This window comes from Podarcis melisellensis, assembly GCF_964234715.1.
Source record: "Podarcis melisellensis genome assembly, chromosome: 13".
Taxonomy (NCBI): domain Eukaryota; kingdom Metazoa; phylum Chordata; class Lepidosauria; order Squamata; family Lacertidae; genus Podarcis; species Podarcis melisellensis.
In genome coordinates, this window is record NC_138545.1 from 9390710 (window position 1) to 9413342 (window position 22633).

General features: G+C 43.7%; 1 pseudogene across 1 annotated transcript; it reads left to right on the forward strand.

The window, feature by feature from the left end:
• Positions 1-1408: 1408 nt before the first annotated feature.
• On the forward strand, positions 1409-5241 carry LOC309355695 (plasma membrane calcium-transporting ATPase 1 pseudogene; annotated as a pseudogene). Its single transcript has one exon. The product of its transcript is annotated as a plasma membrane calcium-transporting ATPase 1 pseudogene (transcript).
• The last annotated feature ends 17392 nt before the right edge of the window (positions 5242-22633 follow it).

Below are 22633 nucleotides of genomic sequence, written 5' to 3' on the forward strand. Positions count from 1 at the left end.
TCCAGAATGGCAAAGTATTTCCCATCAATGGGGAATAGAGTAGGGCAGCATACCATCCAACATTTCTCCAATGAAATTAGGGACATCTTCTATTAATAATAATAATAATAATAATAATAATAATAATAATAATAATAATAATTATTATTATTATATTTATGCACCACCAATCTGACTGGGTTGCCCTAGCCACTCTCAGCGGCTTCCAATATATATAAAATCATTTGTTGTTGTTGTTTCATCATTTAGTCGTGTCCGACTCTTTGTGACCCCATGGACCAGAGCACACCAGGCACTCCTGTCTTCCACTGCCTCTGGTATAAAATCATAATAAAACCATAAACATTAAACATTAAACAATATCTCTATACTGGGCTCCCTTCAGATGTCTTCTAAAGGTTGTATAGTTATTTTTCTCCCTGGCTCGAGGGGTTGCATAACTTCATACCCTCCAACCGGGGGTGTTCACCAGCACCCGGGGCAGGTGTGTGTGCATGCATACCAGGCGGGGGAAGAGTGCGCTTGCCCAGCCCTCGCCACCACCAGGCAAATTTCCTTGTATATCTGTCACTCCTAGATTCATTGCTCCTGCCAATCACAGAGGCTGATGATAGTTCCCTTTTGTGGCTGAAGAGGAACGGGATGCCGGCATGCTCACCATTCCTGGCCAGTCGCTAGGCTGAAGCCATAACCTCAGTTCTTGACAGCTCCAAATTGTTCTTGGCCAACCAACCTGACCCATGGTGACCTGTAGCTGCCTAAATGTGACTCAGAGGAGGTCAAATCCCTCTGGATATGTCCAATTTGACTTGGGATTCAACTGTATCCCGTGCACAGCATTATTGGTTATTCATAATCTTTTCCTCTCACAAATGTTCTGTTTTATTTTTCATCCCACTTAAGGTGCAAGGGTGCCCCTACAGATGGTAATAATGCAGTAACACTGGGGAAGCATCTCAGAAGAACTAATAATGTAGAAGTGTCTTGTGAGTGGATCCAGTATAAATCTGCCACTATTACAGTAGATATACCCTCCCCCCCCTTAAAAAAGCCCTGTCTGTTGGGGTCCACAGCTTCAGAATCCATCTTTCATAGTGAAGGTGATCAGAGAACAGCATGAGAGAATTAACCCCCCTCCCCCCCAAAAAAAGTTTAGACTGGGGACGGGGGGAGAATAAGAATTCACCAAGCAAAGTTAAGGCCACCTGGAAACAGCCTCATAATTCACCAGGGAAACCTAAAGCGATGACAAAACAGCAGCAGAATTCATCAACCAAGTGAAAGAGATAAGAAAACAGAATCAGAATTTAGAATTCTGAACTCTACTCACCACACCTATGAGTGACATGTACGCTCAGAGCTGAGGAAATGTGACACAAGCCATGATTCATTGGCTGCTGGCAGGATTCTGATTCCATTTCTCATCCTCCTGTAACTGCCGCTTTGAGGAGACATAAACCAACATGGGGAAATGAAAGAGCCTGAAATACAGAGCTGTGTTTTACACCCTTTTCCTGAAACGTAGAGCTAGTGATCCCAGGCTGTCAGGACAAGGCTGAGCTGGGAACATGGAGCAAGAAAAGAACTGAAGAACATGTTTCTCTAGGTGTGGAAATTGAGAATAAATGAAGACCTGAGCCTATCGTTCTTGCCTGGTTTTAAAAAAAAATACAGAAGGTAATCTAAAAGAACTTGTGTAGTCACGCAAATGATGATGGATCTCTGAATTTAAAAGGCCCTCTGCTATTGAGCTGTCAGTACCCCCTGCTGTCCTCTGTACAGACCAAGTGGGGGTGGGGTGGGAAAAAACCCCTTCCTTGATTGTGGATACAGAATAGCAGCCATCTTGATTCTCTCGTTTCTTTCTGTGGAAGAAGACAGGATGATGGTCACTAGAGACACTGCTGATAAAAACTTTGGGGTCACTCTCTCAGAGCTGCGACACCTGATGGAATACCGCAAGTCCGAGGCAGTGGAGAAAATAAAGGAACTTTATGGCGATATCTTTGAAATCTGCAAAAGACTGAAGACTTCACCCACACTTGGAATCGTTGGTACCCAATCAGAAGTAGAGCTACGGAAAGCTGTATTCGGAAGGAACTTTATACCACCTAAGAAGCCCCTAACTTTCCTGGAATTAATGTGGGAAGCACTCCAGGATATGACACTATGTATCTTAGAAGTTGCAGCCATCATCTCCCTAGGACTCTCCTTTTACCAGCCACCTGGAGGGAATCTTGCAGCGTGCCATGCGGAAGGGCCCGGAGGGGAAGAGGAAGACGAGGAGGCTGACTGGATTGAAGGGTTTGCAATACTTTTATCTGTCATGTGTGTGGTGTTGGTAACTGCCTTCAATGACTGGAGTAAGGAAAAACAATTTAGGGGGTTGCAGAGTCGCATTGAAAGTGAGCAGAAGTTTACTGTTATCAGGCACGGGGAGTGCAAGCAGGTGCTAGTAGCTGAATTAGTGGTTGGGGACATTGCACAGATCAAATATGGTGACCTTTTGCCAGCTGATGGTTTGCTTATCCAGGGGCATGATCTGAAAGTTGACGAGAGCTCCCTCACAGGGGAATCAGATCACGTCAAGAAGTCATTGACAGAGGACCCAATGTTACTTTCAGGTACCCATGTGATGGAAGGCTCTGGGAGAATGGTTATTACAGCTGTGGGCATAAACTCACAAACAGGGATCATCCTCACTTTACTTGGAGTCGGAGATGACCAGCCAGAGAAGAAGCAGAAAAGTTCAGGAGACATGACTCCTGGACACAGCAAGGAATCTGCCCCCAAGCCCCGCAAAGTGTCTGGAAACCAGGTTGAGGACGAGGAAAGTGCCCAGAAGCATACATCACACCCGAAAGAAAAATCAGTTCTGCAAGCAAAACTCACACGGTTAGCCCTTCAGATTGGCAAAGCAGGCCTGGCAATGTCAGTGATCACAGTCCTCGTCCTTATTGTTTTTTTCCTTGTTCAAACCTTTGCAATTGAGAAGCGTGCTTGGACTGTTGAATGCACACCAATTTATATACAGCACATGGTGAAGTTCTTTATTATTGGAGTGACCATTTTGGTCGTAGCAGTTCCAGAGGGTCTGCCACTGGCTGTCACCATCTCCCTTGCCTATTCTGTGAAGCAAATGATGAAGGATAACAACCTCGTGAGGCACCTGGATGCCTGTGAAACCATGGGAAATGCAACTGCAATCTGTTCTGATAAAACAGGGACTTTGACCATGAACAGAATGACAGTAGTCCAGATTTTTATTGGTAGCGCACATTATAAAGTTGTCCCCACCCCTGAAATGATTCGGCCCACCATACTGAGTTACTTGCTTGAAGGCATTGCTGTAAATTGTGCTTATACATCTACAATCCTGCCTCCTGAAAAGGAAGGAGGACTCCCTCGCCAAATTGGCAATAAAACGGAATGCGCCTTACTTGGTTTGCTATTGGAACTGAACCAGAATTTTGAAGCTGTAAGGGCTAGGATAACGGAAGAGACACTGCACAAAGTGTACACCTTCAACTCCGACCGGAAATCGATGAGCACAGTGGTGAAGAAACCCAATGGCAGCTTTCGGCTGTACAGCAAAGGAGCTTCTGAAATACTGCTTAAGAAATGCACCCGCATATTGGATGCCAGTGGACATTCAGGACCTTTTTCCAAAAAAGACAGAGAAAACGTGATCAATAATGTGATTGAACCAATGGCCTCTGAGGGACTCCGCACCATAGGCCTGACATTCAAGGAATTCCCAGCTGCCTACTCAGAACCCAACTGGGACAACGAGGATGAGATTTTCAAGGACTTGACCTGTATTGCAATTGTAGGCATCGAAGATCCGGTGAGACCTGAAGTTCCTGATGCAATAAGAAAATGCCAGAAAGCTGGCATTGTCGTACGTATGATTACTGGGGATAACATCAACACAGCTCGGGCAATTGCTACAAAATGTGGTATTCTGAAACAAGGGGAAGCCTCTGTGTGCATGGAGGGTCATGATTTTAATCGGCTGATACGTGGCCCAGATGGAGAGATTAAACAAGAGCTAATGGACAGAGTTTGGCCTACTCTTTGTGTCCTTGCAAGGTCCTCACCTGCAGACAAGTACAACTTGGTCACAGGGATCATTAACAGCAACATCACTGAACAAAGGCAGGTGGTAGCAGTGACTGGAGATGGTACCAATGACGGGCCTGCATTGAAGAAAGCCGACGTTGGCTTTGCAATGGGCATTGCTGGAACTGATGTTGCCAAAGAAGCTTCTGATATCATTATCACCGACGACAACTTCTCAAGCATTGTCAAAGCTGTCATGTGGGGTCGGAATGTGTATGACAGCATCTCCAAATTCCTTCAGTTTCAGCTCACTGTTAACGTGGTAGCCGTTGTAGTCGCTTTTACTGGTGCGTGTGTCACCCAGAATTCCCCTCTGAAAGCTGTTCAGATGTTGTGGGTCAACCTCATAATGGATACCTTTGCTTCTCTTGCTTTAGCAACAGAAAAGCCAACTGAAGCTCTGCTGTTACGCAAGCCTTATGGGAGAAATAAGCCTCTTATCTCCCGCACGATGCTGAAAAACATTTTGTTCCACGCCATTTACCAGATGGTCGTTGTATTTTCCCTTGTTTTTGCAGGTGAAAAATTCTTCGATATAGAAAACGCAAGAAATGTGCCCATGAATTACCCTCCCACCGAGCATTACACCATTGTATTTAACACATTTGTAATGATGCAGATTTTTAATGAAGTCAACGCCCGGAAGATTCATGGGGAAAGGAATGTTTTCTCGGGGATATTCAGTAATACCATTTTTTGCTTTATCAGCTTGGGAACGTTGGTCGTACAGGTCCTCATTGTTCAGCTTGGAGGGAAGCCCTTTAGCTGCACAAAGCTTTCACTGGAGCAGTGGTTGTGGTCCATCTTTTTTGGCCTAGGGACATTGATATGGGGACAAGTGATCGTATTTTTCCCAAATCGTTATCTGTGGTTCCTGCCAACGTTTGGTGACAGACCACCAAAAGAGGACATTATTCAAGAAGAAGAAATGTATGAAGAGATTGACTATGGTGAGCTGGAAATGCGTCGAATCAGCCAGGCTTCATGGTGTAGGGGTGTGAACAGAGTACAAACTCAGTACAAAGTAGTAAATACGTTCCGTACTCCCCCTTATGAGGTACACCGCTCAGCTAGTAATAAAACCATCTAACAGAACACAAGTAGTGATTCTGAAACCTCCTTCACTTGTTGCTGCTGTTGATTTTTTAAAAAAGAGAGTTATGTGCACAGTAGCTCTAGTAAGAAACAGAATGGAATTTCTCCAGCACAGTGAGCATGGCAATTTCTTTTTTTAAAAAAAGCTCTCTTACAAAATAGAAATGAATTTACTAGAAGATACTGGTGGTGCGGGTGGACGTAAGGAACCAAAATAGCAACTCAGCTCAGCCTTACGTCCTAGATGGGTCCGAATATTATGTTAGCAGACTTTTGCTGGATCTTGAGACTTTAAATGCATTTTTTTTTTTTTTGCACGGGGTGTCTTCAAAACAATACTGAAGTGCCTCTCTCTGTCCCCTCTCTCTGTATATATATATAGATAGATAGATGAATATTGCATAACCTTTTAGTTTGGTGCCTGTTCATGCTTTCAACTGATGACAAATGGCTGAGTTGCTCGAGGCCCTCAACTGCCTGCTTGGAAATGTGCTGTTTCCCTCAATATTTCAGACCATTATTTTATTTTATTTTAGCTGCTGGGCTCCGATTCATATGAGAGTTGAGATGGGATAGATCTGTCTACAAGTAGGCTAAGTGTATTTGCTTGTTGTTCTTAATAGTTGCTTATGGGAGAAGATGATTAAATAATAAAGATTGCTAAAAAAAAACTTTTTATAAGAAAAAGAATCCAGTCAAATATGTTATAAAGTCTTAGGATCATAGGATTGGGAAGCAACTCAGATGTCATCTAGTCTAACCCCTTGCTATTGCAGTAATCCTGCTGCTGCAGCATCCCAGAGATATGGCCCTAAAGACTCTGCTTTAAAATGGTCCTCTGTACAGTAGTACCTTGGGTTAAGTACTTAATTCGTTCCAGAGGTCTGTTCTCAACCTGAAACTGTTCTTAACCTGAAGCACCACTTTAGCTAATGGGGCCTCCTGCTGCTGCTGCGCTGCCGGAGCACAATTTCTGTTCTCATCCTGAAGCAAAGTTCTTAACCTGAAGCACTATTTCTGGGTTAGCAGAGTCTGTAACCTGAAGGGTATGTAACCTGAAGCGTATGTAACCTGAGTTACCACTGTAAATCCCCCAAGTGCACACCCAAATGAAGCCTGCCGGCTCTATTGGGCCTGTCCCCTGAAGAGAGCCCACCTCCATGGCTGCCTGCAATTGGTCTAACTGAACAGGTGCTAGGATTCAATTCTCCTGGCCAGTAAGGAGGCCTTTTCTGGCTCCCGTTGGCTAGGCAAAAACCTCCGCACAGCCATCACCTGCTGAGACAGCATTCAGGGAAGGTGGCAGCTGACCTGGAATGCAGACCCTCCAAGTGTCCTATTTCCCAGGGACATCCCTAATTTAGAGAAGCCGTCCCAATTTCTGATTTCATCCTGGAATGTCCCACTTTTCCTTGGGATGTCCCTATTTTCATTGGAGAAATGTTGGACGTATGGAGTTATCCAATCTCCAAGCCGTCTGAAGGCAATCCTGTATAGGGAAGGTTTTTTTTTTTAAAAAAAAAAATGTTTATTGTTTTATTATGTTTTTATATATGTTGGAAGCTGCCCAGAGTGGCTGGGGCAACCCAGTAAGATGTGTTGAGTATAAATAGTAAAATTATCATTATGGAATGGGACGTCCCTATTTTCATCGAAGAAATGCTGGAGGGTATGGGAATGCCATTTTGTTCAGTTCACAATGCAGGATGTCAGACTTCAAAGAGCTGAGTCAAGTGACACAGTGGAGGGGAGTTACATATAGCATAGGCTACTAGCAGAACTCTCTCAACTCTCAAAGACAAAGGAAAAAGGCCCATCTACACCAGCATCCTGTTTTTGCAGTGGCGAGATACCTATGTTGTTTATTAAATTTGTTTATCTCCCTATATCTGTAGATCTCAGGGTGGTCACAACATAAAATTCCAAATACAAAATACATCATAAAAATAAGAAGAAAAGCAAGCCAATAATCTCTCCCCCCCCCATAACACATTTAAAAGGGCATCAGATGTACCCTGCCTATTTGTCTGTCTATATCCACCTGCCATTTAACTCATCCAGATACCTTATGAATGGCAGTAGTGTGCCCTCTAGAGTCCATGTGTGTCTACTGCAGAATTTCATTTGCTCTCCTCCACCACCAGATCTTCTCATCCTACCCCAAATCCTCCTGCCTTCTCTTTCTATCAGTTCCTCTTCCTGTCACCATACTCCACCACCCTCTGTTTTTATGTTCTCTGTGGCCGGTTCCAGAGATGGGGAGCCTCCTATGGCTGTTGGACTACAACTTCCAACATCCCCAACCATTGTTTGTGCTAGAGTAACTAGTGTTGTACCAGTGTACAACAAACCTAGGGAGATTTGGAAAATCAGAGGTTGCCAAACCATTGCTTATATCAGGGGCTGGAGAACCAATTTCACCCAAGAGTCACATACCCCCTTTGGCAAGCTCCTGAGAGCCACATGTCAAGGTCCAGAGACAAGTAGCTATGACAGCAAATGTGATTACAGTGGTACCTCGGGTTACATATGCTTCAGGTTACATACGCTTCAGGTTACAGACTCTGCTAACCCAGAAATAGTGCTTCAGGTTAAGAACTATGCTTCAGGATGAGAACAGAAATTGTGCTCCGGCAGCGCGGCGGCAGCAGGAGGCCCCATTAGCTGAAGTGGTGCTTCAGGTTAAGAACAGTTTCAGGTTAAGAACGGACCTCCGGAACGAATTAAATACTTAACCCGAGGTACCACTGTATTAGTTTGCTACAGTAAGCTAGTGTCTGCCCATCTTTGCATATCCCTTTCGGTCCTCCATCCAGATAAGCAAGAGACTGTACAGTATTAGAATTCACAGGGACATTCTATACAGGGAGAATCATATAACTGTAGGTTCCAACCCCCTGCAATGTAAAAACTCTGCCCACAGCCATCCCTGGGTGGGCTCAAATCACCAACCTTCTGGTTACCAGCCAGACACACTGACCCCTCCTCCACAGGAGGGCAACATTTGTATGCAAAGCAGGATCAGTGTGGGATGCAGCCTGCGATGAGTTCCAAGGACCAGATACAAAGGCCTCGGAGCCTAAGATGCCCCACATCTGGGTTATACAGTAAGGAAAACGAGCACCATGAAGAAGCTCAGCTTCTACTGTGAGCAAGCAAGAAGATAGCAGCACTGGTGGCAAGATGGCTAGGCGATTATCATCAGAGGCTGAGCAGGGATTACATCCCTCTGCCTGGGTTGTATGTACCTGTGCCCTGCCATAAACTGGGCAGACAGTCAATGCAAGATTAAACCCCGTCTCCTCGTCCATCAGAGGACCTCAGCAGTGACAGCTGATGGGCAAGATACCACAGTATGGGGGAAATGGCCTCATGGGACACATTGTAATACCCGGTGGACCAAAATTAGACTAGTGGTTTCCCAGCTCTGATACAAAACATAGGCAGCCCAGGTAATGCACTGCCACAAGATATGGTGATGGCCAACCAACCTATGCATTTTAAGACCAATTCACCACTGCCAGAAATAAGCAGCAGGGAATTGCTATTGTCCTGTACAGTACATGGAATTCCTATAGGTATCTGTGGTTGACCACTGTTGCAAACAGGACGCTGGATTACATAGATATTTCATCCACCACAACAGGCCCCTTAGTGTGTTGCTATCATGGGCAATGGGTTCTGGTTGGGCCATTGCCAGAGCTAGGCTGAATATTTCATCACTTTATCAGATGCAACCCAAGAGCCAAAACTTGAAGCTGGTGTTTGCTCACTTGATTCTGTTGACTCTTCCTCCCAGTTACTTTGCCATCAGAGAGCAGAGAAGGGGGGAATTTTTACAAGTGGTGTCCGCCAGAGGCCGATATTTCATCGAATGTAATTATCTCCACCGCAATTATCTCAATCACTGTATTTCATTGTCTTGGCCAGCTGTTTCCAGTGTATGGTTGAAAAACACACAACAATGTATATGCAACTCTGATGTGGCTATAAATCCTTCCACATGTGTGGTCCAGGGCAGGGTTGGGGTGGGGGCACAATTCAAGTTTTCTGCTGCACAAGGCATGCACTTTCCAACTTTGTTGTTGAAGATAAGACTGGTGCAGTTCTGACTACTGCCGTTCATTATAATTGAAGAAGAAGAAGAAGAAGAAGAAGAAGAAGAAGAAGAAGAAGAAGAAGAAGAAGAAGAAGAAGAAGAAGAAGAAGAAGAAGAAGAAGAAGAAGAAGAAGAAGACTGATACTAATCATTAGCATGTAGATGAATGCAGAAGAACCTGCTCCAGGGAGAAGCTTTGGTAGTGTAATTGCAAGGCTCCGTGTGTTCCAATTTCTCCTACTGTTTATAAAGTGCACAAGAGAAATCATGCAATGTGCCGAAAACAATCCCTTCCATGGTCCGCAAAGCTGGTACCAATCAGGGGACCTCATCATTGGTGGAGTTGCCTCTCAGACAACATCTCCATTTCCCGAACTTTTCTTTAAGATACACCCTTCTGAAGATCAGCCGTTTGATATTCCAATGTAAGTACCCCCCCCTTTCCATGTCATGTGAGCTTGGAATCTTTAATACAGGCATAGAAGATGTCAAATGCATCCAGAACATTGCTTTATATATCCCGGGGGCCCTGCAGAACATTTGTTCAGAGAGGTTTCACCCTGAAAAGCTTCACAAAACTTACACATAGGCTTTACATGATATGTTATTTATGGAGCTTTCGTCCTTGTTAGTTTTCACGATGGTTTCGCACCTTTCCATCAATTGATCAGTATCACACACTTGTTCATGCATTTCCATATCACTTCCCTTTACCAGGAAAAAAAAAACAGCTTCAAAAAAATAGAGAAAGAAGTGATTTCTCCCCCATAAATATTTTAATCATTTTTATTAATGCACAGAAAAAAATCAGGTATATGATTTAGAGACTGACTAGAGGTGACCATAGGCATGTAAACATGCACATGTTGTGCCCAGACTTTCCCATTGCATTGAAATGGGGGACTCATAGAATCATAGAATCATAGAGTTGGAATAGACCACAAGGGCCATCGAGTCCACCCCCCTGCCAAGCAGGAAACACCATCAGAGCACTCCTGACATATGGTTGTCAAGCCTCTGCTTAAAACCTCCAAAGAAGGAGATTCCACCACACTCCTTGGCAGCAAATTCCACTGTCGAACAGCTCTTACTGTCTCAAATCATTCTGATTTTACATATAGAGAAATGTATTTTTTCTGAGCAATACCAATTATTGAAAAAAAGCTGGGAAAGGACAAGTATCTGAAAATGACACTCAGGCTGGGGAATGGGGAATTGCAGTGAAGTGCAGGAGATTCCAGCGTACACTGACATGGGGGGATTATGGCAAAATGCACCCACCTTGAAAATGAGCTTTTGGAGGAGTATCTGTAGGAGAAAAAACCTACAAAGTATCTGGTTTGTAGGAGAAAGGAAGGAACGAAAGAAAGGTTTCCCAGCCTTTTTTGACTGCTGAATTTTAGGAGACTTCCTGCCACAATGCACTTGTATAGTACCCCCGCCCCTATATTTTCCTATTATCCTGCAAACTGTATGGATTCTGAGCTAGGAAAATCCAACAAAGCACTTTGATTTCACTAAATATGACTCATTTCCAAACGGTACTTCTTTCCAGGTGGGTCTATACACATTAACAAATTCTCTTCTTTAAATACATTATTCAGATTCTTTGTCTCTGGTTACAATTGCCATTTCTGACTATAGTTCACTTTCAAAACCATTGGAATTTTCTTTTTAAGACACACAATTGAAATATATATATAGTAATAAGCACAATATGAGTTCAAAATTAAAATTGATTTGATGATGATGATGATGATGATGATGATGAATAATAATAATAATAATAATAATAATAATAATAATAATAATAATTTACTATTTACATCCCCACCCATCTGGCTGGGTTTAATGTAAGAGTGGCCCAGCATTCCCAAAAAATATTTACATGCACTGTAGTATTAGTTTTAAAAGGATCTTTGAATCTATTCGCAGTATGGTGACAAAGTTCTACCAGCACATCCTGGCCTTAGCATTTGCCATAAATGTCATCAACGAGAATCCCAAGATCTTACCGAATGTGACACTCGGTTTCCACATCTGTGACAGCTACTATGATGCAAAACTGACCTATCACACCACTTTGGAGATAGTCTGCAAATTGCACAGATTTGTCCCCAACTATAGATGTGATACTCAGAAAAACCTAATAGCCATTATTGGGGCACTCGTCTTTGATGTCTCCTTCCACATGGCAGACATCCTACGTCTCTACAAAATTCCACAGGTAAGATCTGTGCATTTTCTTCACCTGATGTCCGATTCCGGTCTCATTGTGGGGTTGATTTTGTGGTTCCAAAAAAGAGAGAACAATTATGAACTGAAATGGCTTTTTGTATATATGAATAACCAGGCAAAATCATGTTTCAAGACCTAGAGGAACAGAAAGAATGGCTTAGAAGCAGGTATGTATATAAGAGTTATTCACTGTGGTTGCTGTCAGGGATCAACATCAACAACATTTGTCAGGTTCTTGACTATAATGCTGTGAATGTTAACCAAAGCTAGAAATGCATAAATGCTTAAAAATGGATTTACATGCATTCAGGTACACATCTCCTATATCCCTAAAGCACATGTACATTTTCTTTCAGCTCACTTATGGATCTTTTGCCAAAGAACTGATAGATACAACACAAGTTCCTTTCGTTTATAACATGGTCCTCAGTGAAGCCCACCAGCACCTGGGCATTGTAAGGTTACTCCAGCATTTCAGGTGGACATGGGTTGGACTCTTTGCTGTGGACAGTGACAGTGGAGACCATTTCTTACATGCCATTGAGCTATTGTTTTCCAACAATGGAATTTGCTCAGCTTTCACACAAAGGATCACAAGTCAAGGCCATTTCTTTACTCCAAAGGAGATTGGACGATTTGAGCTACATAAATATGGCAACGATCCAAAAGCCAGAGCAGTTGTGCTCTACGGTGAAACTATGACATACCTGTTACTGAACACAATAATATCTTTGTCATTTCTTGAGCTAAAGTTAGACCCATCTTTTACCAAGGTGTGGATTTTCACAGCCCAGATAGATGTTGCAGTAACACCTCTTTTAAGGAGATGGAATTTTGAATTTTTCCAAGGCACCATTTCCTTTGCAATTCATTCAAATGAACCTCGAGGGTTCCAAACCTTTCTTCAAAACAGAAATCCTTACTCGCCACAAGGAGATGGTTTTCTCAGAGATTTTTGGGAGCAGGTTTTTGAATGTTCACTTCCAAATTCTCTGGGATTAATGGAAGATAATGATGACGAACGCTGTTCTGGGGAAGAGAAGCTGGAAAGCGTTCCTAGATCTGTTTTTGAAATGGCAATGACTGGCCACAGCTACAGTATCTACACTGCAGTCCACGCCATAGCTCACGCATTGCATGCAATGTGTACATTCAGGACCAAGCACCAAGGAACATTGGGTAGCACAGGACTTGAATTACAGAACCTTCAGCCATGGCAGGTAACATTTTGACAGGTAATCACTCATAGGAACATATGAATCTACTTTATCATAAAATGTATGAATTTACATTTTTTCCTATAACTGAAATCTGAAAAAATAAAAAACCTTACATTTTGGTATTAGCTTTTTATAAATAAAAAAGAAGGAACATTCATGAATATATAATAGCAACAAAGGTGTTCCTAAAGATTCAGAAGAAAAATTCCAGGAAGTTATTCTTATTTTATTTTTCTCTCCCCACCAGCTGCACCTGTTTCTTCAAGGCATTTTGTTTAACAGCTCAGCAGGTGAAAAGGTGTCTTTTGATGATCATGGGGAATTTGTACCCAGCTTTGACATATTTAATATGTACATATTCCCAAACAATTCCTTTCTAAAAACAGAAGTTGGAAGAGTGGTTCCACATGCTCTTGAAGGGGAACAATTCACCATTAATGAGGATCTCATAATGTGGCACAGATACTTCAACCAGGTATGGATTCTTTGGAATTTGAGAAAGCCTCTCTGTTATCCAGATAGGTGATTCAGGGTAGATAATGGTGTGACGTTTCCTTCAGTCTGTATTGGATCTGTATCATAACTGGGCCCGATTGTATAATAATCCCTTTGGTTGTTTGTCAGGGAATAATATGCCACACCCCATGACTAGGGGAAGCAGTAGAAGACTTGAATCTTCTTGAATGAAGCTGTTATACCACTTTAAAAAGGAACTATTGCCTGCAACATGGCATCTTTGTACTGTATTTAAGCAAGCTCAGAAAGCAATGTGTGAGTAGACTGTCACCACTGGGGGGGGGCAAGCATTCTTTTTTAGGCTGAACCCCATTTTTCTCCTGTTTTTCTTTGAGAAGGAGATAAAGCACCTTTTCCTAGTGAGCATTCATTCACAAGTATTGTCTGATAGCAACATAACCAACTCAGCTTTTTGTGCTGCTGGATCTGGTTTATGGGATGCTCTTGGACCTTGGAGGCTTTAGCCAGCTGAATGGTAAGCAGTAAGAGTAAGATGGAGGAATCAGGATGTATGCTGCATTGGTCAAAACACTAAGGGCCTGGGCCATTAGCTAAGGTGGTGTAATATTCCACATTCTGCATCACTTTATCAGAGGGATATCTGTCTATTCCCTGAGACTCTCGAAGAAAACTCTAATACATTAGTGAGACAGGACTTGGTGTTACAAAAGCCAGGCTGGTTCTAGTTCAGCAAAGCTTGTTCTTCTATATGCTTTATCTTTAAAAATAGTTTCCACCAGTTTTCCCAGAACAGATATTGAATAACTACATTTATTGTCAATGTGCCAAATTTACTGAGGTTTAACTGTTCACTTCCTTATCTGACTTTCAGATGATTAACATTTTCCTCAACCATATTCTCTCTCATCCTGAGCTCTCTCACTTTTTTTTTTATGGATAGGTGGTCCCCATTTCTGTATGTAGTGATTCCTGCCCCCCTGGTCAGCAGAAGAAAAAAGAGGAAGGGAAGAAATTTTGCTGCTTTAGTTGTGATCTGTGCCCAGAAGGGAAGTTTTCAAACCAAACAAGTATGTAATGGAGAGCATCAAATATTGATACATACAGGATTAACATGCATGAAATTTAGTACCAGTCAGGATACATGAACATGTGCCTGAGAGGCTCAAAAATAGTTGGGGTTTGTCAACATATGTTCAAGGAGTTTTATGGGTATTTAGAGACAATGCACACTTGGGTGGACAGCAGGGCCAAGTATGTATGTTAAGTTTACATACCCCAGGCTCACGTTGCTAGTTGGGAGAAATTTGTTCCCAATCCATGGCTAGGGAGTCACAGATTGCAGCACTCAACCTGCCCTGACAGACCAGTGGGTGCCATGCCTTCTACCTGCCAGTACTTTCTGAATTTGGCTAATCAGGTTGTAGATCTGCTAACTGTTATGTGTGATATATAGGATCCATCAACCACTCCATTGTTTCTCAAGTACAGTCATACCTCGGGTTACAGTCGCTTCAGGTTGCGTTTTTTCAGGTTACGGATGCACCAAAACCCGGAAGTACTCGAATGGGTTACTTCCAGGTTTCGGCGGCCACGCATGCGCAGAAGCACTAAATTGTGCTATGTGCATGTGCAGAAGCATCAAATAGCAACCCACGCATGCGCAGATGTGCCGCTGCAGGTTGCGAATGCACAGGTTTCGAACATGCATCCCGCACAGATCACGTTCACAACCCAAGCATTCACTGTATTCATTATTAGTGTGGAGGGAAGGAATGTAGTTAATACTAAAATGATTAACTCCATGTGTGGAAACTGGAAGTAGCAGGGACAATGGCCTTCAACATCCACACTGAACATTTCTGAGGCCTGGCTTTGTATGTAATTTGACCCTGTGATGGCATTTCTTGCTTTTTCAGACCTGAAAGAATGCTTCAAATGCCCAGAAGATCAATATCCAAACAAGAACAGAGATAGATGCATCCCCAAAGTAATAACCTATCTTTCTTATGAAGACTCTTTGGGAATCAGTTTGACTTCAGCTGCTCTTTCTTTTTCCCTCATCACGGTTTTGGTGCTCAAAACTTTTATAAGGCACAAAGATACCCCCATAGTCATAGCCAACAACAGAGACCTCACCTATGCTCTCCTCATTTCCCTCCTACTCTGCTTCCTCTGTTCCTTACTCTTTCTTGGGCAACCCAGGAAGTTGACCTGCCTTCTACGACAATCTGCTTTTGGCATCATCTTCTCTGTGGCTGTATCATGTGTGTTGGCCAAAACCATCACGGTGGTTGTTGCTTTCATGGCCACCAAACCAGGATCCAGCATGAGAAAGTGGGTGGGGAAAGGATTGGCTAACTCCATTGTGTTTTCCTGCTCAATGATTCAAGCAGGCATTTGTATGGTGTGGCTGGCAACCTCTCCCCCATTCCCAGATATGGACATACACTCACAGACTACAGAGATTGTCATGGAATGCAATGAAGGGTCTGTCCTCATGTTTTATCTTGTCTTAGGCTACTTGGGACTTCTGGCTATCATCAGCTTCACTGTTGCTTTCTTGGCTAGGAAGTTGCCAGACACATTCAATGAAGCCAAGTTCATCACCTTCAGCATGTTGCTGTTTTGCAGTGTTTGGGTATCTTTTGTCCCAACCTACCTGAGCACCAAGGGGAAATACATGGTAGCTGTGGAGATTTTCTCCATCTTAGGCTCTAGTGCTGGTTTACTGTGTTGTATCTTTTTCCCCAAATGCTACATTATTATTATGAGGCCCGAACTGAACAGCAAGGAACAACTAATAAAAAGAAAGTTTTAGATCAGTGTATTTGCCTATTATATGTTTTCGTACTATTTAGTGGGTGCTTACGGCTTATTCTAGAAGAAAGCATCAAGCAATGCATATGTTTCACATAGAAGTGGTTCACTGGATTGTCCCAAGTTATGTTAGATGTGTTGTTGCTTACTATGAGGGTCAGGAATGAGGCACTGGAGAGGCCCATGTTGGACAAACACACCCCGAACTTACAAGTATGCACTACATGAATGGAACCAACATATATTGGAGAACAAAATCTTTGAATGATGACTGTTTATTGATTAGCAAATGTTTTGTTTGTTATGGTGGCTGTAGAAATCTCCATATGCCAAGTTATTGTGAAAAGAGGGAGCCGCTAATCAGAAGAAAAGATTAGAGTACAATTCACTGTGTTATATATTTGCTGCCCTATGGATTCCAGACTGTGAGCTTGATCTAGCAGTAAGCACCTACTTAAAAGAAAAGTTGGTAAAAGAAATGTTGTTGTTTTTTTTAATGTGCACACTCCTGTCCTAAGCCAATGGAACATATATATCTTAAATTCACAAAATGTGGAAGTTTAGCATACAATTTGTGAATATCATCCCTCTTGTGTCCATGTACTGGTCAGGGTGACTTGCAACCATTTTAATTATAACACAATAAAATTTATTAAAATACCTGAAATGTGCAAGAAATAAAACACATGTTAAATCAATTTAGTAATGGCTGGTTATTGTACAGTGATTTTTTCTCCCTTTAGTTTCACTCGTGAACATAATGTATAATTGTGAGAGCAATACCATCCATGTCTTTTTGAATGTCATCCTCATTCAGTTCAGTGCAGTTTTCTCCCAGGCAATTGGATACAGGTTTGCAGCCCTAGTCAGTGAAATATATGTTCTATTGGTCATACTCAGAGTAGGTTCAAAATCAAGGGGCGGAGGCTTATGGCTTCCAGTGGTCAGATAATTATGCATACTATGTTACCTGCAATACAAATGCTACTTGCTGGCCACTGGAAGCAGCTAAAGCTTCTATCAACAGAGGAATAATCAGGAATTATCTCACAATGAGAGGAATTTTGAACCTGCCTTATCCTAAGTCAGAGCATTAGTATATTCTACAATGACTAAGAGTAAATCTCCAGGAATTGAGACAGGAGAAATTCCCAGCAATGGAAGATTGAATCTTGAACAGTCTTGAACAGATGCTCTGCCATTGAACTATGGCCCTTTCTTATCATGATTTAGCATATCAGTGATGTGGTTTCCCACCCAAATGTGAATATTTGCACTTCAACTTTTCTTCCACCCACCTGTGGATATTTGCATTTCATCTGTTTTTGTGTGCAAACTGTATGTGCTTCTACCACTGATCTATAAAGTCTTTTCTTTTCAATGCTCTCCTATGATTCCTCAAGAAAGTGCGTGCCAGACATCATGGTGTCACTGTGTGCCCTCATGCAGAAGTGCCTAATAACACACACAAACTTAACATGAAATGGCAGACCTGCCTGGAGAACAAGCAATAAATATAACACCAAGCTTCATCTCTAAAATGGAGATATATTAATGAAACAGACCATTCAAAAGTGCTGGGGACTTTCACAAGGAGTGGACTGTGGCTGGAGTTAGTGCATCAAGAGCCACCACACACAGGCAGATCCTGGAGATGGGCTTCAAATGTTGTATTCCTCTTGTCAAGCCGCTCCTGAACAAGAAACAACATCAGAAGTGTCTTACCTGGGCTAAAGAAAAAAAGAACTGGTCTGTTGCTCAGTGGTCCCAAGTACGCTTTTCTGATGAGAGCAACTTTTGCATCTCATTTGGAAACCAAGGACCCAGAGTCTGGAGGAAGAATGGGGAGGCACACAATGCCAGATGCTTGAAGTCCAGTGTGAAGTTTTCACAGTCTGTGTTGATTTGGGGAGCCATGTCATCAGCTGGTGTTGGTCCACTATGCTTCATTAAGTCCAGGGTCAATGCAGCCATCTACCAGGAGATTTTGGAGTACTTGACCTGGAATGTGTAACAGAGACTTGGTTGGATGAAGCAGATGGGCCTGTCCTTGCCACTGCTTGCCCACCAGGTTTCTCTTATGCACAGCAACCCAAGCCTTGTGGGCGGGGAGGGGGGGTTGCAGTGATTTTTAGGAAGTCATTAGTTTGCACCAGGCGTCCTATTGGGAAGACCCAGTTCTCTGAATGCATGTTCTGGAAGTTGGGCAATAGGGGCAGTACAGGATTCCTTTTGGTGTACCGACTTCCCCACTGCACTAAGGATTCCCTGCCCGAGCTGCTTCAGGTCGTGGCAGATGATCTCCTAGAGACACCTAGTTTGGTTGTCCTAGGGGATTTTAACATCCATGCCAACACAACCTTACAAGGGGCCGCTCGGGACTTCATGGAAAGCATGGCCTCCATGGGCCTGTCCCTGAATAAGTCTGGCCCAACTCATAGCCGCGGACATGCCTTGGACCTGGTGTTCACCTCTATGGATGTTGGTGATCTGACACTAAGTAAAAGCAAAACTGATTTGGATGGTCCGCCCCCACCACTTAATGGATCCAAATGGTTTCCAGAGAGTGGTAGGGAATGCTCTATCCCATGTTGATGGCCTTTCAGCTGATTCCCTGGTGGCCCACTGGAATGTGGAGTTAACCAGGGCTATTGACTGATTGGCTCCGAAGCGCCCTCTCCGATTGCATGGAGCCCGGACAGCCCTGTGGTTTTCCGCAGATCTGAGGGCAATGAAACAATCACTGAGATGGCCAGAGCGCTGGTGGCAGATAACTCATTCTGAAGCTGACCGGACACAGGTTAGAGCTCAATGTTGAACCTACCAAGTGGTGGTAGCGACGGTGAAGAAGACTTTCTTCACTGCCTCTATTGCATCTGCAGATAACAGCAGCAGGAGACTCTTTCAGGTGGTTCGCAATTTAGCAGAACCACCTGCTACATCGGGGCCCAGTACGGGCCACATGATCTCCTGCAATGATTTTGCAAAATTTTCTGCAGATAAAGTTGCTCAGATTCAGGAAGAGGTAGACTCCCCCATGGGAGCAGGGTGGGGGAGTGCTAGAGTCCTGTCTAGTCAAGTTGTGTGGGATCAGTTCCAATCTGTTACCTCTGAGGATGTGTACAGGCTGCTTGGACGAGAGAAACCAGCCACCTGTCTCATTGATCCTTGCCCATCCTGGCTTATAAAAGCTAGCTGGGAAGGGCTGGGCGATGGGCTTCGTTGGGTGGTGAATGCTTCTCTCTGTGTGGGAGCCTTCCCGGATCCACTGAAAGAGGAGGTTATCAAACCGCTTCTTAAAAAACCATCTTTTTTATTGTTGTTGTTGTTTAGTTGTGTCCGACTCTTCGTGACCCCATGGACCAGAGCACGCCAGGCACTTCTGTTTTCCACTGCCTCCTGCAGTTTGGTCCCCTTCATGGATCACTGCCTTGCCGTGGCGAAGGGGCTTGAATAACTCAGAGAAGCTATGAGCTATGCCGTGCAGGGCCACCCAAGATGGACAGGTCATAGTGGAGAGTTTTGACCAAACGTGATCCACCTGGAGCAGGAACCGGCAAGCCACTCCAGTATCCCTGCCAAGAAAACTCCATGGACAAAGGCAACAGGCATATAAAAAAAAAATCTTTAGATGCTGCCAATATGGCCAACTCTCGCCCAGTCTCAGATCTTCCATACTTGGATAAGGTGATTGAGCGAGTGGTTGCTGAACAATTCCAGACACGCCTGGAAGAAGTGGACCATTTGGATCCTTTCCAGTCGGGGTTCAGGCCTCATCATGGGACTGAAACTGCCTTGGTCGCGCTGGCCGATGATCTCCAGCAGGCTAGGGACAAAGTGAGAGCTGTTTCTTAGTTCTGCTGAATCTCTCAGTGGCTTTTGACACAATCGACCATAACATCCTTCTGGACCGTCTCAAGGGGTTGGGAGCTGGGGGCACTGTTATACAGTGGTTTTGCTCCTTGCTCCTGGGCCGTGTTCAGAAAGTGGTGGTGGGGGATGAGTGTTCAGACTCCTGGGCTCTCACTTGTGGGGTGCCTCAGGGTTCTGTCCTCTCCCCCATGCTTTTCAACATCTACATGCAGCCGCTGGGAGAGATCATCAGGGGGTTTGGGCTGGGTGTTCATCAGTATGCGGATGATACCCAGCTCTACCTCTCTTCTAAATCAGAACCAATGAAGGCGTGAATATCCTGTGTGAGTGTCTGGAGGCGGATGGAGGATGGATGGCAGCTAACAGATGGAGGTTGAATCCTGACAAGACAGAAGTACTGTTTTGGGGGGACTGGGGGCAGGCTGGTGTGGAGGACTCCCTGGTCCTGAATCCCCATTCTGTGCCCCTGAAGGACCAGGTGCACAGCCTGGGAGTCATTTTGGACTCACAGCTGTCCATGGAGGCGCAGGTCAATTCTGTGTCCAGGGCAGCTGTTTATCAGCTCCATCTGGTACACAGGCTGAGACCCAACCTACCTGCAGACTGTCTCACCAGCGTGGTGCTTGCTCAAGTTATCTCTCACTTGGACTCAAGTTATCTCTCACTTGCAATGTGCTCTATGTAGGGCTACCTTTGAAGGTGATCCGGAAACTACAACTAATCCAGAATGCTGCAGCTAGACTGGTGACTGGGAGTGGCCGCTGAGACCATATAACACCGCTCTTGAAAGACCTACATTGGCTCCCAGTATGTATCCAAGCACGATTCAAAGTGTTGGTGCTGACCTTTATAGCCCTAAACTGCCTCGGTCCAGCATACCTGGAGCATCTCCACCCCCATTATTCTGCCCAGACACTGAGGTCCAGTGCTGAGGGCCTTCTGGCAGTTCCCTTGCTGCAAGAAGCCAAGTTGCAGGGAACCAGGCAGAGGGCCTTCTCGGTAGTGGCACCCACTCTTTGGAGTGCCCTCCCACCAGACATCAAAGAGAAAAAAACTAACAGTCTTTCAGAAGACATCTGAAGGCAGCCTTGTTTGAGGAAGCTTTTAATGTTTAATAGGTTATTGCATTTTAATATGTTGTTGGAAGCTGCCCAGAGTGGCTGGGCAAACCCAGCCAGATGGGTGGGAAATAAATAAATAAATAAGTAAATAAATAAATAAATAAATAACAACAACTCCATGCTTCCTTCCACAGATGAGCTTTATGGGGATACTGACTTCATTTTCGAGCAGGACATGGCACCTGACCACACTGCCAAAAGTACCAAAACCTGGTTCAGTGCCCATGGGATTACTGTGCTTGATTGGCCAGCAAACTCACCTGACCTGAACCCCATAGAGGATCTATGGGGCATTGCCAAGAGAAAGATGAGACACATGAGACTGAGCAATGCAGAAGAGCTGAAGGCTGCTATTGAAGCATCCTGGTCTTCCATAACACCTCAGCAGTGCCACAGGCTGATAGCATCCATGCCACGCTGCATTGAGGCAGTAATTGATACAAAAGGGGTCCAAACCAAGTACTGAGTACATATGCATGCTTCTACTTCTCAGAGGTCCAACATTGCTCTATTTGCAATCCTTGTTTTGCTGGTTTGATTTAATATTCTAATTTTCTGAGCTTGTTAATTTGGGGTTTTCATCAGCTGTACGCCATAATCATCACAATTATAACAAATAAAGGCTTGACATATCTCACTTTGCATGTCATAAGTCTATCTCATATATTAGTTTCACCTTTTAAGTTGAATAACTGAAATAAATGAACTTTTCCACAATATTCTAATTTTTCGAGTTTCACCTGTATACGGAATTGGGCTCCTATCCAAGGAGGGAAAAACATGTTGACTACCCAAAGTGACCCCCTGGCCCAAACTCTGTACAAGTAATTATTCCCCCCTGCTGTTATGTAGTTTACACTAATTGGCACACCTGACTGAAGCTGTTCCCAATGGCACTAAAAATGAAGGTATCTGAAAGGAGACGTAGAAGGCAAATAAAATAGAGTTGAATGGCAATAGGCACACAGATAGCCTTGATGATGCTAAATATAAGGTGATGAGTTTCTCTTTATTGACAGGTCTCAACCTATGTAGCCTCTTCATGCCAGGCTGAATGCTAGAGCAAGGCAATGCAGAGATCAACTTTACTGCAATGTTGGTGAGTCTGGAGGTGTTGTTGTTGCTGCTGCTTGTAGCATGCAAAGTATATACTAATCAGTGCTTGATGAAGGAACCTTGCCCTGTTCCACATGAGTGGTATCAGCCAGCTGACCTCCTCATTGGTGAGATGACTTCTCAGATCTCCTACAATTTCCGTGAACTATTCTTCAGGGAGCCTCCTTCTCGGGATATATTTGATGTACCAAAGTAAGGATTTGCTTCTTGTGAGCTTGGCCTGGGGTGCTAAAAGAATAGACAGAATATGGGGGGGGGGACAAAATTGTAAATTGCTAGTGAAAAATAGAAAACTGCAGTTAAAAAGAGGAATTTGAGAGGTAATTGGCCAACCTACGAAGAACTGATGGAAGAAAAAGATGATGGGCTAAAATTATTATTTTTTAAAGAAATCTGAAATCACCTGACAGACTGGACGCAATATTTCCGCTTGAATGAGACCTTCCAAAAAAATA